Source organism: Bos indicus x Bos taurus, chromosome 10 (assembly GCF_003369695.1).
Source record: "Bos indicus x Bos taurus breed Angus x Brahman F1 hybrid chromosome 10, Bos_hybrid_MaternalHap_v2.0, whole genome shotgun sequence".
NCBI classification, from domain to species: Eukaryota; Metazoa; Chordata; class Mammalia; order Artiodactyla; family Bovidae; genus Bos; species Bos indicus x Bos taurus.
Genome location: NC_040085.1, coordinates 57,126,774 through 57,147,205, shown reverse-complemented (window position 1 = coordinate 57,147,205; position 20,432 = coordinate 57,126,774). Strand labels below are relative to the sequence as shown.

General features: G+C 35.1%; 1 pseudogene; it reads right to left on the bottom strand.

The window, feature by feature from the left end:
- The window catches only part of LOC113899643, a 101,754-nt pseudogene extending 97,634 nt beyond the window's left edge, over positions 1–4,120 (bottom strand).
- Between the last annotated feature and the right edge of the window lie 16,312 nt (positions 4,121–20,432).

Here is a 20,432-nt window from a genome sequence, read left to right as displayed (position 1 = left end):
TTCAAAAGCAGAGACATTACTTTGCCAACAAAGGTCCATCTAGTCAAGGCTATGGTTTTTCCAGTGGTCATGTATGGATGTGAGAGTTGGACTGTGAAGAAAGCTGAGCGCCGAAGAATAGATGCCTTTGAACTGTGGTGTTGGAGAAGACTCTTGAGAGTCCCTTGGACTGCAAGGAGGTCCAACCAGTCCATTCTGAAGGAGATCAGTCCTGGGTGTTCATTGGAAGGACTGATGCTAAAGCTGAAACTCCAGTACTTTGGCCACCTCATGTGAAGAGTTGACTCATTGGAAAAAACCCTGATGCTGGGAGGGATTGGGGGCAGGAGGAGAAGGGGACAACAGAGGATGAGATGGCTGGATGGCATCACCGACTTGACGGACATGAGTTTGAGTGAACTCCTGGAGTTGGTGATGGACTGGGAGGCCTGGCGTGCTGGGATTCAGGGGGTCGCAAAGAGTCGGACACGACCGAGTGACTGAACTGAACTGAGTCCAAACAACCCCTGTACCTTTCTCTAATTCTGTAGTCATTTATGCTCTACCTGTGGACATACAATTGATAACACTACAGTCTGTATTTACACAGTATAGTACTAACATCAGGGGATTTCTGAATCATTTAAATCACACAATTCATCAAAATGTTCATCACTGAGAAAAAAGGCCCTTTGTGGGTTTTCTTTTCTTTTTTCTGCTTTACTCTATATTTAGAATATTTCAAATGAGTCTGCTCTAATTTTTCAAAGAAGAAAAGCCAAAGAAAACGTTAAAATATGGTAAATTCTAAACACAGAAAAGTAGTTAATTACAGGGAAACTTTAAATGGACATTATACATATGACCGGAGAAGGCAATGGCAACCCACTCCAGTACTCTTGACTGGAAACTCCCATGGACGGAGGAGCCTAGTAGGCTGCAGTCCATGGGATCACTGCAAGTCGGACACGACTGAGCGGCTTCGCTTTCACTTTTCACTTTCATGCATTGGAGAAGGAAATGGCAACCCACTCCAGTATTCTTGCCTGGTCAATCCCAGGGACAGGGGAGCCTGGTGGGCTGCCATCTATGGGGTCACACAGAGTCGGATATGACTGAAGCGACTTAGCAGCAGCAGCAGCAGCAGCATACATATGACCATTTGGATACATAATGAAGCAAAACAGGAAGAGGAATGACCTACCATCTGACAAATCTCTGTAACCTTCCAGTAAACATCTTTAGTTTAGGTCATTGGTTCCTAATTCATCATTTCATGTAACTCAGAGACTTTTTATTTTACATTATTTTGAAAGAAGAAGGAAATCTTTATCTCAGTTGGTAACATTGTTCGTTGCAAACTATCTGTTTTGTTTCTGTGGTCAGTCTTGGGAACAGTCTTGTGAGCCAACTGGTATTATTAGTAAAAGAGGGTGCATTCGAATGAGAGGAAGAATATTCTTCATAGGTCTAGTTTGTAATAATCTTCCTCTTAATTCTATTTTGTGGTCCGAAACCATTTAAGTATATCCTACTTTGGGAATGTAATTGGAAATACTCAATCTAAACTGTTTTTAAATTGACAATTTAGGTTGGGAAATTGCTGAGGGCCATTTATTAATAACATTAGGATTACATAATTCTTAGACTCATTTGGTCATAAATGGTCTCAAATAAATTACAATCCATCATGGTTTTGACTCTGATTGTGAAATAATATGTAACTTTTATTCTAATTAACACTTAGTTCATAACATGAATAGTTCAAATTTATACACATGAGTATATATATTTATATATTCTGGAATAACCAGTTACACATAGTTGTATCAGTTTATTTCCTTTTAATTTTCTTATCACTATTATTTAATGCCCATTTAAACCACCACCTCTAGCTGATTAACTGCTATTTAAACTGGTTAATTAGGAATGCAGATTCCTTTGATTTGTTCAATAAAAATACATTCTAAAAATATAGCAAAAGTAGAACCTTCTTTTACATTCAGTTAAAATTTCATTACCTCATAGCCACTTGAAAATATATTCTTCTGCCAATGCTGAAAATATTTCTAATTTTAAAAAAAGAAAGAAAACACCTGTTTTGGGTCCAATTATGAATTGCAGAGAACTATCATTCCTAATTACTAAATAGCTACAGAATTCCCATTTAAGTAAAATCAACTACACTTGAAAATAAACCTAGAATTTAAATGTTATAATCATTTATAATTCATTCTGCTTCTGCACACAAAAATAAGGCTTGATTTAAAAGTAAGCCAAGGGTAGGACATGTCCTTTGAGAATCTCACTGGGTGGTTTTAACATGGATGACACTAAATTTTAAGAAATTGAATGAGAGCATTTGTTTTTTTTTTCCTTCTAGCACATTTTGTAAATTAACCTTAACGTAATCTTAGCTTCCTCTCCCCAACCCCAAGAAAAGATAACCTATAATACTTCTAAATGTATTTTAACATTACCAATTAAATCTTCTAGATTTAATTCTAGAACCCCAATATGAAATTATACTTAAGAATTTCTGGGCATAATATAAAAACTTACTCTTAATTTGTAAGAATGAGTATAATTAGATCTCAAAGATTGAAACAGATAGCACTTGTACTTTAGGAAAATCAATGACCCAAAGAAATCCAATGATACTTTCTCAGACAAAATTACTGAGGGTGGAACTTTTAGAACTCAAATACAGTTAATGTTTTCTTGGGAAAGACTCCCAATATCAGTCTTTAATGTGTAGACACATTTCAGTCCCCCAAACACTACAAATCAGTTCTCCCAATTTAGGCATCTTTCATGTTGATTTGTACAAAGAGTATTTTAGTCATTGCTTCATGCCATATATCACTAAAATACATATATTATCATTACATTTTTCTTCAAAAAGGCATTTAACTATACCCAAAACAATATGGGCTGCTATAAGGAATTCTAGTGGGAAAAAAAAAAAATTCAATGGCCACTTTTTGGAACTTGGTTTTGTTAGCCAAGCCTCCGTCTATAGGTTATTTTAGACATGTTTGTTTGCTGCTACTTAAAATAAGGTCCCACATAACCTTGCTGATTATAGAAGTTCACTGCTAAAACCGCCTGACACAGCACATATTCTGTCAAAAGCACACATTGCAGAGTTGATTTATAGGGGAATATGACAATATTCAGGTTAGGTAGGAGGCAAAGTTTAGCATTCCCTTAAGGCTCTATGTGTACATGCTGATTTACAATCAGTTGAGTGCATCTTAAATTAAAACATGTATATACATCAACAACAAAAACATAAATTTCTGTTATGATTTTTTTTCAATTTGCATGCCCCTTTTTCTGCATTTTTCCATGTAAGTAGTGATGTTTTTGAGTCCACAAAGAAAGGAATGGATTCCTAGGCCTGCTGAGAAAACTAGGATGATCCTAGAAATGCTCACTAATCCTTGGCAGGGATTAAAACCAAGGCAAAATAAAGAAACAAACAAAAATGTTGTCTTGCTCCTGATATGTGGACCTGGGAGGGAGTCAGTCAGTAAATATGCCCCATTCTCTGGTTTTCTTCTAATAGTAAAGAAATTATTTAAGCACAGACTTTGGATTGGCAGACATATATTTGAGTTCTGGCTTTGCCACTCACCATGTGTGGATTTCGGTCAGGTCACCAACATCTTTAGATCTTAGTGTTACCCCTCACTAGGATGGGGATAAAAATTGTATCAAATTTTTAGAGAATATATGATACATTGATGAAACAATACATGTGAAGAAATTCGTAGCTGACACACAACAGTCATTAAGTGTTACTATTAGTGTCATTTCTGAAAGTCACAATTTTTTTGTCAGCTGTACAATGTACTTCACCAGTGAATTTTTACAATGTATACAAAAACATAACCATGACAATCACCATAAAATAGAACATTTCATCATCCTAAAATGTTCCCACATAAAGTCACAAACTTTTAAGACTGGAAGAAAATTTTGTGGCATCTATCCAATGTCTTTATGTTATAAATAAGGAAGCCAAGGTCCTGTGCAATGTAGAAAATTATGCATGCTTACTTACCTCAGTAGTGTCAAATCTGTTAAATAACTCAAATCTCCTTCCTCTGGATTTTGTTCTCTTCTGCTGTACCATACTGCCTCCAGGGAGCCACCCTGTAGGGAAAGCTCAGCACCCTACAGAGCTAACCACAGAAATGCAACAATACATATGACCAGGACCAATGGACACAGAACCAGTGAACAGCAAAGAATGCCCTCATTTGGAATATGAGCACTGAAGAGGTTTCTTGCTTTTTCAGTCTGGAAGAACCTGCAAAATTTACTTTATTATTGAAGTTCAGAAATGTCAGTAGTGTTTGCCAAGAGCAACATATTTAAAGAAAAATAATACATACATTAAACAATGAAATTTGGGGATAAAGTGGGTGTACCTTAGAAAAAGATGTTGTATTGGAAAAAGAGAAAGACTCCTAGCACTGTAGACACAAAACAAAAATCATATGGGTTTTGGATCAAAGTCTTGTTTTTAGGAGGATCTGATGCTTCATTGTTGGGCGAAACATTGGCTCATTTCATGCCAAGCTATGATGGCCTTGTATCCTGATTGGGCTTTTTAAGTGTTTAGAGTAGATCAGTCAGGATTACAGAATTCCACACTGCTGGTTCTTTTGAGATGAAAGAGCCTTGCACTTCTATCCTTCATCAAATGTCTAGGTTAAAGAGATGATATCTACACACCATAGATGAAAATAGTGACTTTCTAACATTTTATTTATATTCTCTAAAATAATTTTGAAAACCTATGAATTGCCTTGCACATTTTAAGTTGACATCCAGAATTTCCTGTCATTATTTTAAGTTTAAAATACTACTTAAAATGTATAAGATCTGGTGTTTTTTAAAATACTAACTTTAAAAAACAAAATTATTAGATTTCAAACAATTGAAACATATTTCAGATATTTTCAAGGAAATCTAATTATCATTGTGATTTTAATGCCCACCATCCTCTATGAAAGAAGGAAAAATGAATAAGGTATTTTTTTGAAAATCTACCATCATTCCTTTTGGATCTTATTCATATAGTTCCATTCTACTTCCATATACAATCTATTCTTTATAAAATAATTTAATGTATGAAAGTCTTCTCTAGGTAATCCTATAATCCTTAATTTTAGCTTGTACATATGAACAAATATATTTGTTTATAATTTTCAATGATCATCTGTGTTGACAGAAGCAAAATAAATTTATCATCAATTCAACTAAGGATAGTAAGTAAAATATAATTAAGAATGCATTTCTTAATGAAATACATGATGGATGCTCTTGTTTCAATTAGTTTATGCACCCTCTTTTAAAAATTCAGACTCATTTCTATTTCTATTTTTTACTTGACATATTCAGTGAGATAACTTGCTCTCCTCTAAAGAGATGAGAATTCAAAGAATTTCATTATGGCAATGAAACAATTCATTGAACTCCTTTCAAGTTATAAGGCAAAATCACATATTGATCTCTCATTAAAAATATGTCTGTAATGATCTAATTACTAGATTTGTTTCTTCATTCAGTTTTATCAAAAGCAAAGAATTAGAAGCCACCTGACTGGCAAAAGAAATCATTTCTCAGTCAGTATCATTTAAATTATCCCTTTGATTGGGCCCTCTCACAGAGGCAATGTACCATATGAAGATTCCCTTTGTATGAAATTTATGACTTCCTATGGCAAACTGGGAGAAAAACAATTAGAAAAGAGAAATTGAGAAAGTATAACAGACAAGAAACTTTCAGCATGATGCATTGGCCACCAGCAAACTGTCAGGCATATCCATTCTAGGAAACTACACATGTGGCAATGTTGAATATTTGGAAATAGATTTCCTTAAAGCTATTCTTGCTTAAGGACCTGGTGGAACATGGACTCCCAGGGGAAAGTATATATTCCAGCATGAAGACCACTGGAGTAACAAATGTAAGACTAATTTTATTCATGAAAGATGTTTTCTATGCTGCTCTTTAGACTTCTATTAATTTGTATCATATGAAAGCTACATGCTTACTAGAATCATTCCTCATTGATATCAGTTCAGTTCAGTCGCTCAGTCATGTCCGACTCTTTGTGACCCCATGAAGCGCAGCACGCCAGGCCTCCCTGTCCATCACCAACTCCTGGAGTTCACCCAGACTCAAGTCCATCAAGTCAGTGATGCCATCCAGCCATCTCATCCTCTGTCATCCCCTTCTCCTCCTGCCCCCAATCTTTCCCAGCATCAGAGTCTTTTCCAATGAGTCAACTCTTCGCATGAGGTGGCCAAAGTACTGGAGTTTCAGCTTTAGCATCAGTCCTTCCAAATAAATCTCAGGGCTGATCTCCTTCAGAATGGACTGGTTGGATCTCCTTGCAGTCCAAGGGACTCTCAAGAGTCTTCTCCAACACCACAGTTCAAAAGCATCGATTCTTCGGTGCTCAGCTTTCTGCACAGTCCAACTCTCACATCCATACATGACCACTAGAAAATCCTCATTTATATATATATATATATATATATAGTCCTGATTTTGAAGGCCAAACACTAAAAAAATCATATACCATTACTAGGAGTATGATAAACTCAAGACTGCAACTTAGGGCCAATTGGGAAAAAAAAAAAGGTAACTTTTAGAGGTAATGTTAGCATTTTCTGTAAAATGCTTATTGAAAATAATTCAATTACATTCCTCTCATTAAAGTATCTTGCAACAAATTCTTTCCACTAATTTGTACTAGGAAATTTTTGTCAGTCTTGAATAATTAATAGATTTTATTTTATTATGGAAAAAAGGTTATAGAACATTTTGTGCTTCTAGTTTTGTCTTAACTGCTAGGATACTTAGACCCCAATTTAGAGTTAAATCACTGTCAATATTTCTTAACTATAAAATATGCTTCTTCCCTTTTCTTATGATTTTATATTTTTTCAAAAGTCTTATATATATGCAATTCATTTAAGCCATAAGTCTCTTTTTTGAAGATTTAAGGTATAAGTTAGAGAATGGAGGAATTTAAATAGAAATAATTAAAATATTTACAATCCCGCTATATAGCTGGGGAGGCTAAAATTTGTTCTTATGACAATTACTATATGTTAGGAAACTGGTATAAATATGGTATACTCTGAAACGTTTTTCAGATTAGCAGTAGAATACTATACATAATTATTTATAGAGTTGCTATTGGTCTGTAACCTGATAGCATTACTGTTCATGGTAGCAAATGCACATAAGTTTCTACTGGTCTCTGATTGGAGCTGCTATCAGAACTTCTGACAGGACTCGTGACCACAAAAGCAACCATACCTAGAAACAGCAATGGTAAAGAGACCTCATTGCCTTGCTCTACTTTCCAATTTTGAAAGAAAAAGTTCTGCAACCTATCTAATCCATATGGGTGTCAAAATACGAAGAAACAATTTTTGGCATTACTTTCATCAATGACATCATAACTTATTGCTTAACAATTATGTGAGTTTGAAGACTAAGAAGCCCAAGGTAGAGCCTTGACCCCATTGTGAGAACCTAATCAAAGAATTCTCAGATGTCAGGATCTAGGTTGTGACTCATTTGAAAAAAAAAAAAAGAAAGAATGGCTGGATATATCAGATTAGAAGTCAATTCACAAAGCACAAGTGTTAACTGGCTTTGGGATCCTTTTAAATTAAGTAACACATTATATATTTTTAGTCTATTAACAGACTTCTGAATGAATACTAATACTCTTAACTGAAAAGCAACAATAATTACCACATTTATTGTGGTTCTAGTTGTACCTCTAATGCAAAAGAGTTGTTTATAGATTGGGTAACACCCAATTCTTTGAATGCAGGTTTAAGAGGGAAAAATACTTCAAATTTAGGTTAATTTAATGAAATTAAAGTCATTAAATCCAGACATACTTATAACATTTATGCACATTTTCTTTTACTGATAGATATCATTGGATGATAAACCATTAGAGACCTGAATTTAAACAGAGGATTGCAATGAAAAATCTAAGTATACACATGATGTTAATTATTAAGTTGGCTCACACCCATTTGCAAACTAATGTCCTGCTTATTTCTTAAGTTCTACTAGACATATTGTACAAGAGAATGCCATAAAAATTATAGTAACCTCAATATAATATATGATCTCAACTCTAAAAAAAGTTCACATGTACATATGTAAGTGTGAAAATATTGGAAAACAACATACATGTGTTAGTGGCTATTAGATAATACAGCTGATTTTTATTTTATTCTCTGTACTCTTCTATATTTTACAGATCTACTATGTATGCATAAATATATTGTAATATATCAGAATAAAATTATACAGATATTTCTAAAATTGACAGGATTCTGACAGGTTTTTGGGGTTTTGTTTGTTTGGTTATTGGTGGAAGAAAGAGATTTAAAGTTAAGTATAGCTTAGTTTCAACTTTACCATTTGAGGCTATATGTCTTTACAGGATCTTTCTTTATTATGATGCCAGATTGAAGTATTGGGAGGACAAATTATAAGGGAGATGGCTTCAGGATCTTCATTACCAAGTTTCAACTCTGCACCGGTTGCATGGTTATTGAGTACATATAAGATCAAGCTTACCATGCCTAACTTGTCCCCCTGTCTCTCCAGCCTTCCTAATACTGATCTGAATGTCCTTGCTCTAGGGAAGGCAAAACATGCAATTATCCCAATGTGCAGAAAAGTAATTAACTGAGTAAAAAATATGACTAGAGTCCATATTAGATGAAGCTTATCCAAACATTCTATAATGTTAAGAGTAAGTAGGCAGAAGATAAATTCTGAACAGTCTAATCAGGTAAAAGCAACTGGGAAACCCCCTTGTAACACAAATGAAATTGCAATAGAATCATGTTGGGACATCCCAGCTTAAATAATAGAAAGTATAGCCACAGAAGAGACCAACTCTGGGACCACCTTGTAACCACCATCCACTAGGCCTATGGGATGAAGGAGGGTCCCATTTTTAATCATGCTCTTCATAACAGATGTTACACTGTTAACTGCACTTATCTCCAGAGAGAAAACATGGCACAATATGAAGAAAAAAGTCAGGTGATCACGACTTGTATAAAAATGTGAATAACCAAATTCTCAATAGAGTGTTTAAAAGCATGAATTTTCTGAAGTTTTATCAAATATTCTATCCATACATTTGTTTATTCATCCACTTACCAAACATGCATTGAATACTTTTTTGGTATGGGGATGAGCTAGTTTTAAGAAATAATTGAAAAGCAAACGATTTGGAGAAGAGTATGCTTTTTTTGGCTTTGCATTCTGATTCTGACATAAACATATTGTATAGGACAAACTTAGGTTTGGGGGGGGTCCAAAGCTTATATAATTTATGGGATCTTCTATGTGAAAACAAAATAAAATGGGGACTATGGGCCATGCAAGTGAGGAGCCCTGAATCTTCATCAACATCATAGCCACCTACCTTTGTAACTGTGTTTGATCTTGAATTTCAATTTCTTCAACCCATGGTCCTAATTCAAGACTCACAGGTAGTAAAAACCTGGGTAAGTGACTGCATCTGTCACATGGAAGACATGCAACTCATTGTTAGTTCCAGATTTGCCTGCTCTTTGACTGTGTTTTGTCAATATGTTCACCCAGAACTATCCCTGGAATTATCTTCCAAAGCAGTCGACAGAGTGACCATGTGATAGGGGTGTTAGACTCACTCAAAATAAGGTTGTTAGGCAAACGTGTGCATGCTCACTCACTCAGTCATGTCCGACTCTTTTGCAACCCCATGGACTATAGCCTGCCAGGCTCCTCTGTTCATGGATTTTCTAGGCAAGAATACTGGAGTGGGTTGCCATTTCCTCCTCCAGGGCATCATATTGGCAGGTAGATTGTTTACCGCTGAGCCACCTGGGAAGCCTGCTGTGAAAAATCCAGGACACCCAATTGAACTTGAATTTAAAGTAAACAATGACTAATTTTGTAGTGTAAGCGATGCTTGAGTATCCTGTGTTTGCTAAACCTTGCAACTAACTCAGAAAGTCCTGTGCTCAATTCTAACCTCAACTGCTTACCTAGTTGTGTAATGTGACCTTAAGCAACTCATTTAACTTGAAACTGTTTTCTGTAAAATGGAGGTAAACGTTGTTCCTTACAGTACTGCCATGCCAGTTAAATGAGACCATAATTATATGCAAAGTGCTTTTCACAGTGCCTGGCATGGGTGGGCTTGTATTAAATGGTAGCTAGTGGGGCTGCAGACAGAAGCCACAGAGTGAGGCTTCGGAACAGTTTACACAGATCACAGCAGGCTCTAGGTGCTCCCTTTATTTATTTATTTATTTTTTCCTCCCAGAAAGTACATACAGTCTAGCTGACTTCTCAGAAGCCCAGACAAATGCTAGAGTGCCCAAATAAGCTTAACAATGTATTAACCCTCTGGGAAGGAATAAAGGAGTACATCTGGCCTCAGGTACTCTTTTCTGCTCAGTTAATTGGATTCATTGAACTCTCTTTTACAATGACAAAAAGCAAATGTTTGGGATAGAAACCTTTCCTCTGCCTCGTAGAACACCACCATTTCAAATAAACATTTTGATCAAACATTTCATCACATAGATTCTGTTTGCCCAAAAAGAAGCTTCTGTACCTATGTGCACTGGTTTTCTCCTTCCCAAAATATTGGCTTGGCATTTTCTAGACACAGATTGAAGGCACCAAAAATAAAATCTTTTTATTTCTTTTCTGTCTCTTTTTTTTAACCATCAATTGTCTGGACTCATTGTCATTGTTCAGTGATTTTTTTCTTAGTGTTCTAGTCAATAAAAGGTACCCGATAAGGACTATTTCACCCTGAATGAATGAAACCTTTTTTAACTGTGTCTTCTGTTTAATTTCCGTACTCCTTAGCTTGAAATTCATGATATGTCTCTTTCTTCCCATGTTTAGGCCAAATTCCACATCCCTCTTCACTGGTCTCATCATCTTGATTGTCTTACTTATTCAGCAAAACTATTTTCCAGATAATGTTTAGACCCAGAAATACTAATAGGCTTCAATCTCTTCTCCCAAGGTGCACAAAGCCCAGAGGAAGAGACAAAGGAGTAATGATTCCACCATTTTGTTAAAAACTCTATCACAGAAATATGTCCTACAGATTAGGGAAGTACAGTAGACAAAAATGCCTAGAACAAGGGAGGTAAAAATGCAGCCAAGTTTTAGAAATGTAGATATGGGTTCATAAAAAACAAAGAAACTAATAAACAATGAAAGTGTTGGTCGCTCAGTCATGTCTGATTCTTTGGGACCCCATGGACTGTAACTCTCCAGGCTCCTCTGTCCATGGGATTTCCCAGGCAAGAATACTGGAATGGATAGCCACTGCCTTCTCCAGGGCATCTTCCTGACCTAGGGATTGAACCCTTACCTCCCTCATTATGGGCAGATTCTTTACTTTCTGAGCCACCAACATTAAGCGTGCACTAATGGCAATTAACTGCCAAGAGGGGTGATCTTGCATGAAACTGCAGGGCACATCAGGGGAAGCAGAACTCTTCGGTAAGTAGTTTGGTAAAGCTGAAGCACAAAGACTCAGAAAAATAGGCTGTACCTGGATTTCTAAAAGACTTTTATGTTATTCTGAGGAGGTTCTGTTCTATTTTGTAGAAAATTAGGAATTTAAGGCAGGATTTGTGTTTTAGAAGATCAATCTGGCTAGAAGTTCTCTGAAAGCTGAATTGGCAGAGAAAGAGATGGAGCAGGGAAAATAGCTATGAAGCAATGTAAATAGTAAAAACCAGAAATGACTACTAAACCAAGGTAAAGACAGTCTGAATGTGGAGGAGAGGATGAATTTAAATGTTTTCTAGGAAGCAGAGTGAAAACAATTTAGAGACAGGTAAGTTTGGTTGGTTTCTGAATTTCTGCATCTCTTTGTGAGTCTTATAGAGAAATTAGACACAGGCACCCACACAAATACACACAAAATACACCAAAGATAACATGCCTCTGAAAATATGTTGTGTGTATACATTGCAGTAAAAGTTCCTAAGCAAATTGCACCATTAAATGTGTTTAACCATTTATGAATCTTTTATTAATATTTAATTAGTATGTTATTAATAGAACATGAGGCAAGAAAGTTGCATGGCAATTTTCAGAAAATTTGTGATTACATACAGGTTTTATACCCCTCAAGAAAATTGCCAAGATCTATTAGCTTTTTGAGAAGAATTTGTTTATATATGAAATTTTAGTCTAGTCATTGGCTAAATTGGAGTACAATTTAATATTTTTTATTTCTTTTCATTGTGGTGTTATTCTGTTTTGATTTTTAATGGTTTTATTAATTATCAAATATTTCTGAAATTATATTTACAATGAAGTAAAAAGAGTAATAACTGAGGTCCTTGTATTCCCATACCCCATTCTAGAAATAGACTATGACCAACACTTTGAAGACCTTGTGTTCCCCTCACTTATCTAACAACCTTCACTCTACCCAGCCCACTCATAAATAATACAAATTTGATTATATGGAGTTAATTATCTCCTTAACTTTTTTCCAGTATAATCAATATTCTCAGATTCTTAATCAATAGTGATCATTTTATACATAAATTAAACCCTACCTATGTATTCTTGGTGATTTTTATCTTTCACCAGAAAATATATTTCTGAAATTAATCCATGCTGATGTATATAGCGGTGCTCAATCTTTGATATAGAGTGCATGCATGTGTGCTAAGATGCTTCAGTCACGTCCAACTCTTTGTGATCCTATAGACCTTGGCCCATAAGGTTCCTCTGTCCATGGGATTCTCCAGGCAAGAATACTGAGTGGGTTGCCTTTTCCTTTTCCAGGGTATGTTCCTGACCCAGGCATTGAACCCATGTCTCCTGCATTGCAGGCGGATTCTTTACCACTGAGCCACCAGGGAAGCCCTCTGTGAGAGTATACCATGCCCAATTTACTGAACAGAGGCACAGAGGCAATGCTAGAGAAATATCAGGTGAATGAAAGAGTGCTTTACCCTGCTTTGTTTTCTATTAGGGCCAATCTGATAAACTTATTTGGGTTAACTTGTTCAGGCTGATAAAAAGGTGATCATGTTCAGCTAATGGGTGCCTGAGTGTTAAGTCCGTGCCTGACCCTTTGCCACCCCATGGACTGTAGCCTGCCAGACTCCTCTGTCCATAGGATTCTCCAGGCAAGAATACTGGAGTAGGTTGCTATGCTCTTTTCCAGGGGATCTTTCTGACCCATGGATCGAACCTGCTTATCTTTGCAGCTCCTGCTTTGCAGGTAGATTCTTTACCACTGAGCCATCAGCGAAGCCACATTCAGCTGACATTTAAATATTTAACAGAGACTCAAAACGTTTTTTACAAAGTTTCCTGTGTAAATGCTAAGGAATTTTAGATCAAGTTACTAGGCCTAAGGGCTTCCCAGGAGATGCAGTGCTAAAGAATCTACAGGAGACCCTGGTTCCATACTTGGGTTGGGAAGATTTCCTGGAGAAGGAAATGGCAACCCACTGCAGTATTCTTGTCTGGAAAATTCCATGGACAGAGGAGCCTGGTGGGCTACAGTCCATGGGTCACAGTCAGACATGACTGAGCAGACATGCACACACTAGACCTAAAGGGCAACTAGGAATAAGAATTATACTTAAATTCAGCATACTCTTAAAAACTATTTATTTAGGCTGTGCTGGGTCTTAGTTGGAGCATGTGAGATCTTTGTTGCATTATGTGGAGATCTTTAGTGGCAGCACACAGATTCTCTAGTTGTGGCTCAAGGGCTCCAGAGTACATGGGCTTCGGTAGGATTTATTTTAATCATTCCCTAAATAAATTTTAACACATTCTAAAGAGAGATACTCGGCCTTAATGGGAAGACATTGATAACAAATATAATAAATAACAAAAGTACGTAATATTTTAGAATGTGTTAAGTGCCATGGAAAATTATTTAGAACAAATGAGAGTTCAAGAAAGCAAAAGAAAGAAAAATTAAAAATTCATTCATTTATTCATTCAGTCACTCAGCCAGCACTTCCCAAGCATCAGTGTTGTCCTTAGCATTTGGAATATAGTCTCAGTAGACATGCCCTGCTTAATCTAGTTAACACACGTGAACAACAGGAAGAGCCAAACTCTTGTTTTGTAAATACCCAATAAAAATGGGTTTAGTCTGCTACTGGGATTCCAATAGCAACTAGCAATTCAGGGAAGGATTCAGAGATGAGAAAATTTTACCTGAGATCTTAAGAACTGGGTGAGAATTAATCAGTAAAAAGGAAAGAAAGGACAATCCAAATGGCAGAAAGAGCTTACGAAACATAATGGAGATTTTAAAGAGGATAACAATTCAGAGGTAAAAAGTTTGTTGTTTATAATTACAACAGAAAACAAACTAGGGAATGTGTGGTGGGGTCTGGTATAGGAAGTGGGAGTCGCTCTGCCTGAGATAAACCTGGAAAGGAATCTATCTTCCCAACACATGTTAAGAGTTTCTACATAAACTGAACGCATTTGTATGCTGCCCTGTAGTTTGATCATAGGAAATAGAGTCTTTAAAGTATTACAGAACAAAGCAGTATACTTTTGTTTTTACCGTGGGTGTGCTTGGCTTTAACTTAGAATACAAAAATCCAAAGCTACAAACAGATAAAATAGGATGTGATTATTTTGTGAATAAAGGGATGCCTAACTTTATAAAAGGATTTACACTCTTTGTTCTCAAATACAAAAGTACTGCCTGAGCTTGCCAACTCTCCGGATGTCAGGGATCTCCCATAATGGATGGGGTAACTTCTTGCAAGCTCCTGATTCTTCAATAGAACTGTTTTTATTCCTGCTTTGTTTCTCAAGTTAAAGTTCTACATCTACAGAACTTAAGACCAATTCTATAGACGACACAAATGTGTATTTCCAATGTGCGTCTAGTAAATATTGTGAGTTTAGCTTCCAACTTTCCCTTCCCTTATCCATAAACAAACTGAAGGCAAAAAGGGAAAGGAGTCATTCACATAACCCCCATCAGGTCAGATCAGAACACCCCAGAGACAGGCCTGGAGAACTGAGAAACAAAGCTCATGGTGGAGATGAGGGTTCACAAGTTTATAGGGAATACAAATGGGGCCACTGGTACAGTGTAATAATTGGCACCAAAGATTCCTAGTAATGAAGGGAATTTGGGATACAGGGAAAGCGAGGATAATAATACGATTGTCTTGACTTTCCTGGTTGGTACAAATGGAAGAATCACAATCTTATAATGGGCATATGTATCTGGAAGATAAACTTCCCAAATTCCTTAATATAGTGATGTTTCATGAAAACATAATGTTGTTAGTCAGTCTTTGTCAGTTGTTATTCTTTCCTGTTTGAACTTTTAGAGAACTATAGTACTTTGTTAAATTTAAAAATAACACAAAAGTTTTGGGAATGACCTCTTCCATGTACCCTTATGACCACATCTCTTCAAAATACTAGTATTAAATCCCTTAATTTATTAAAGGCTCAAAAATGTAATGTTTGAGTTGATAGATATTAATACTTTAAAAGTAACATTTAAAGGGTAACATTAATAAGGGTTCAAATATGTAAGCCATTTACCTCACTAATCAACCAGATCTTTCAACCAGTTCACAGTTTTTTCATATGTTAAAATATATGTGTGCTTCTTAAATGAAAAATGCAAAGAAATAGAGAAAACAATAGAATGGGAAAGAATTGATCTCTTCAAGAAAATTGGACATATCAAGGGAACATTTCATGCAAGGATGGGCACAATAAAGACAGGAAAGGTAAAGACCTAACAGAAGCAAAAGAGATTAAGGAGGGGTGGCAAGAATATACAAAAAAACTATACAAGAATGTTCTTAATGACCTGGATAACCATGATGGTGTGGTCATGTAAGAACTCTATACTTAAAACTGAAAAGCATTGAGAGACATTGAAAGAATATTTAAATAAACAGAAATAAACCATTTTCAAGAATTGGAAGACTCAAACCTGATAAAATGATCATTTTCCACAAACTGATCAATGTAGTTAATAAAATCTCAATCAAATTTACAGCAGCATTTTTTTTGCTATTGTTGATGACCTGATTATAAAATTCATATAGAAAAGCGAAGGATTTAGAACAGTCAAAACAATCTTGAAAAAGAACAAAGTTGAAGGATGTACACTACCTGATTTCAAGACTTAGAATATAGCTACAGTAATCATGATAGCATTGTATTGATATAAAGGTAAGCTTACAGAGCAATGGAAACAAAATATAGATTCCATTAACATACCATACATATATACATAATATACATATACATAATATATACATATATACATAACATACCATACATACCATGAGGGCTTCCCTCGTGGCTCAGCTGTAAAGAATCTGCCCACAATGCTGGAGACCTGGGTTTGATCCCTGGGTTGGGAAGATCTCCTGAAGAAGGGAATGGCTGCCCACTCCAGTATTCTGGCCAGGAGAAGGCCATGGACTGTATAGTCCATGGTGTTGCAAAGAGTCAGACACGACTGAGCGACTTTCACTTCACTTCACTTCACCATACATTTATGTCAAATAATTTTTCACAGAAATATCAATTCAGTTCCATGAATTAAAAAGTCTTTCCAACAAATGTGTTAGAACAATTGAATATCTTTATAGAAATTAATTAATTTCAATCCAATATCACAATATACACAAAATTTAACTCAGAATGAACAACAGATCTACATGAAAAAAGAAAATTCAAGAGTAAACCTTTATATCCCTGGGGTAAGCAAAAATTTATGAGATAAGATATAAAAAGCATTGTCTGTGAAATAAAAAGACAGATAACAGTCTTTACCAACATTAATAACTTCTTATCTTCAAATAACATTATCAAGAAAATGAAAGGATGATCCATTGAGAAAAAATATTTGTGATACATTTAACTGACAAAGGACTCATATCCAAATCATATAAAGAATCACTATAATGCACTAATAAAAATTTAACCAACCCAATAAAATATGTGCATTTTCTTGGACACCTACATAAGAAAATATTCCCAACAACAACAAAAACCTCCGTTTCTTTTAACTATTATCAAGACAATCTGAGCTCCAGTTTTTTATCATAATTATTTTTGGTGATAACAACCCAATGATAGTACTCAATCAAGATGCTCTGAAGTGGAGGCAGAGAAGCCCCATGAATATAGGCCATAAGGTTTTAATGGGTTCTACTACCCTTGCACATACCCAACCCATTAGAGAGTTATCATTTAGCTTTATGGCATCACACTCATATAAATGCTAACTGTAGGAATTCATACTCTTTCCTCTACCCTGGAATTTTCCTAAGGGTATCCATTAAAAAGCAGTCTGATCTAAAAAACCCAACAGAATTGTGAGAGAATTTTATGTTGATGTAACTGAATAGATTGACAAAAATACAATCTCTTTATTGGATTAAGAAATAAAGATGTGTAGAACTGTTATTGAATTAGTATATTAGTATAAACATTAAATATAATCAGAATGTAATTATTTAATTACTGTCAGACGGCAGCCCACCAGGCTCCCCCGTCCCTGGGATTCTCCAGGCAAGAACACTGGAGTGGGTTGCCATTTCCTTCTCCAATGCATGAAAGTGAAAAAATAAAGAGAAGTCACTCAGTCGTGTCCGATTCCTAGCGACCCCATGGACTGCAGCCCACCAGGGATTTTCCATCCGTCCACGGGATTTTCCAGGCAAGAATACTGGAGTGGGTTGCCATTGCCTTTTCTGTTATATAAGTAAGTGATGTCTATTTAAGCAAGCCTCTTAAGTCTTAATTCATGATTATACAATCCTAAGAAATAAGTTATTATTATTTTTCTTAGCAGAAAAAAGCTATAAATAGGCACAACTCATACTATGCAAAATACCACCCTCAAGTTTATAAACCAAAGTATTACAATTGAATCAACTTTATTTCCTTCAGTCATTTATATTTGGCCCTATATTTTTTTCTGATTATAAAAGTAATATATACTCATAAGAAAAAACGGGGTATACAAAAGTATATACTTTTTTTTCTTTCAATATGAAGATAACAAATTATTTGGTTTGTTTTCTATGTATTTTTAAGGCTCTGGAATTTTTCGCATAACACTGTAATTACCTGTTTCTTGCAAACTCAGAAAAACTTGCTTGTAAAAATTTCTTAACCACGGGCTTTTTATAGCTACATTTATAATAAGAATTTCAAGTTTTCTCTACTCCTAGGACTTCCTGCTATACGTATACAACTATGCATTAAATTGTTAGGATGGGGAGCACATGTATACCTGTGATGGATTCATTTTGATATTTGGCAAAACTAACACAATTATGTAAAGTTTAAAAATAAAATAAAATTTAAAAAAAATTGTTGTGTAAAGTTAAAATCTGTCTCCTTTGTTTTTAATACTTCTGCTGCTGCTGCTGCTGCTAAGTCGCTTTAGTCGTGTCCGACTCTGTGCGACCCCATAGACGGCAGCCCACCAGGCTCCCCCGTCCCTGAGATTCTCCAGGCAAGAACACTGGAGTGGGTTGCCATTTCCTTCTCCAATGCATGAAAGTGAAAAGTGAAAGTGAAGTTGCGCAGTCGTGTCCGACTCTTTGCGACCCCACGGACCGCAGCCTACCAGACTCCTCCATCCATGGGATTTTCCAGGCAAGAGTACTGGAGTGGGGTGCCATTGCCTTCTCCGTTTTACTACGTACTTTATTTCAAAATAATTTTCTTTTTAATAATTATATTTCCCAAAAATATCCTTTTAAGAAAAATCTACAAATTTTTATCTATCCACACTTTTTTCTATTTAGTAATTTCTAACTGGTTTTTCCTGCTTTCCTTGGGGCTGCCTTCTTTAAAACTTTCTAACTTCATAAAAATGCTTATTTCATTTATCTTTCTTAAATGACAGCACCTAAAAATATGTTTACCTTTGAGTGTGTATTTTTAACTATCCCAGAAATTTTGATACATACTATTCTCAATTCAATTATGTTCTAAATACTTTTTAATTGCATTTCTATTCCCTCTTTAAGTAAATTGGTATCTAATGGAATCTTAATTAATTTTTAGTTTTGTTTATTCTTGGACAAAAGATGTAATCTTGCCCATCCAGTTTCCATTTTTCAGAAAGTTGAGGTTTTTGAATGGCTTTAGATATGAATAATTTTATAACCATTCCTCAGGCATTTGACAAAATATATATTTTCTATCTGTGAGAATTCAGTGATATTACTCATAAGTGTCTGTGCATAATCACTTTGTGTCTTGATTAGTCATAGTGTGATAGTACTAAGCAAAGGCACTTTACTATAATTGTTTTTTATGTCAAATTATTTCTAATATTTTTTGCTATAATTTGTCTTCATGGAGATTTATTACTGTTATCCTTTTATAATGGATTTTATCAGTAGAATTTTCCACTGTCTTGTTCAATATCTTTTTCCCCTTGAGTTCCATTTTGATATTATTATTGTGACTTCTACCTCGATCTCTCTTTTTCTTTCTTTTTTGCATTTGCTGTTAACAGAGGAGTTTAACTCACATATAAATGTCATAATATACTTAATCTCAGTTTTAAAACTTCTCTATTTTTTTTTGTTTTTGCTTACTACCTACTCTTTACTTCTGCCTTTAAATTTGTAAACTTTGCTTAATTTGCTTTTCTTTTTAGTTTGCTAGGTAGAAATCTTATTTTTAATTTCTTGGAAGTTGTCAAGTTTTTCACATATTTTAATGACTTATTTTTTGAAGTTAATTGCTTAGAAATATGCATTTAAAATAAATGTATTTAAACTGAAACCCAAATGATGATACACATAATTGGAGTAGGGCACAGCATAATGAATGAATGGTATTAATACTTCTCAGTAAAAAATTGAAAAAAGTAACTATTTACTATTGGTCTATGACTTGTTAATAGAAACACTTGTTATAATTGCAGCTGTCAGGGAAGGAAAAAAAAATTTGAATCAAAATGATGATTTTCTTGCCACTATTTTCCCACCAAAACGTTATGATCTCCTCCTTTAGATCATGTTGCAAAAGCACCAGTCTTCACAACTCATGCATTTAAAATATATTTAATAATTTCTGTTATGCTTAGGGACTAGAGAACTAATCAGATATGGTTCCTGCCATTATGAAACATACAGCCTCATGGGAGAAACAGATAATAAATAAGTGAAAAAGGAAAACACACACACACATACACACCCCTCCTGTCTTTTGATTGTTTTTCAGGTATATTTTAATGAGATGAGAAGAGACTTCATATATTAAGTAATATATATCAGTAAGCCCATATATTAACATGAAAGTTCTTTCTTCAATGATGCTTTATTTTCATTGCTTTGCCTTTCAATGAATTATGA